The sequence below is a fragment of the Otolemur garnettii genome, unplaced genomic scaffold (assembly GCF_000181295.1).
Source record: "Otolemur garnettii isolate 467f Iridium unplaced genomic scaffold, OtoGar3 scaffold00166, whole genome shotgun sequence".
Lineage (NCBI taxonomy): Eukaryota > Metazoa > Chordata > Mammalia > Primates > Galagidae > Otolemur > Otolemur garnettii.
In genome coordinates this window covers 2,118,735-2,119,829 of record NW_003852561.1, presented here as the reverse complement: position 1 = coordinate 2,119,829, position 1,095 = coordinate 2,118,735, and positions in this window count along the sequence as shown.

Sequence of the window (1,095 nt, the reverse complement as noted above, 5' to 3'; positions counted from 1 at the left end):
GTTAGTTAATTTTTTAGGCCAAATGCTAGGTGAGTTCCTGGATGACGTCCATTTTTTCAGTTTTATGAGGCAAATCTGGTCTGTCGTTTCTTGAAGGACTGTTTTCCCAAAGCCTGAGGAGGAGCTTGGCACATAGGCATTGACTAAATATTCGTGGAAAGAATGGATATCTGTGGTGGCCAGAGATCGGTACAGCCCTAGGAGGTCCCAATACAAGGCTCGCTCCAGGAAGCATTAGGAGGCCTTGAGAGTTGCCAAAGAAGTTCTATTGTTTTGATAAGAACTTCCAGGTCCTTAAGTTGCTGGGTTGATCTAGTAGTCTATGGCTTTGTTGGGGGGCGGGGAGGACAGTATTGGTGATGATGGTGATGTATGAAAGTTCTACTCTTGCTCTGAAACCCATATTGGCCCAGTCTGAGATGTGATTTTTCTGAGTAGGTTTGCTTTATACTGTTTCCCTATTTCCTTCCCTCCTTCCTGGATGAAGGTGTCTTCTCTATCCAATTAAAGCATTTCTTAGGGGCAGACTACTCCAAGTGAGTCTTCTGTAATTCCTTGCAGCAGGACTTGTCCACTTGACCCCTGGCTCTGAATCTTGGTATTCCTCAGCATCACCACACGTAGAACCCAGGGTAGGTCAAGCTTTGAGTGTCCACCCTGCATTACATCAACCATCAGCGGAAAAAAATGTTCCTCAGTTACTTGTCAAAACTTATCCTGGGAAGGGTGAAGTGAGGTGATATTTACAAAGAGCAATTACCGCTACCTCCACTTCCTAGAGCCATCCCACCGGTCTCTCCGCTGACACTTAGATCTGGAAGAGCCAGTGCCGTGTGGAAGGGCGTTAAGGCGACCACAGAACTAGGCTAAGGTCTCCCTGGTATGTCCACGTGGGGAAGTGATGTAGTCCAGGTGCTGGAACTGGGGGAGAAAAAGAAGAAAATGGGGGTGGCGGTGTTTTCACTTTCCCTTCTGGCCCCCAGCCCCCACTGATGGGGCGGGGTAGTTTGGGACGGGTCTAGCGCCCCCGTCATCCCTTTCAGTCGCCCCCAGCGGCTCAACTTTTTGGCCACTGCCGTCCCCTGTTCGAACCCG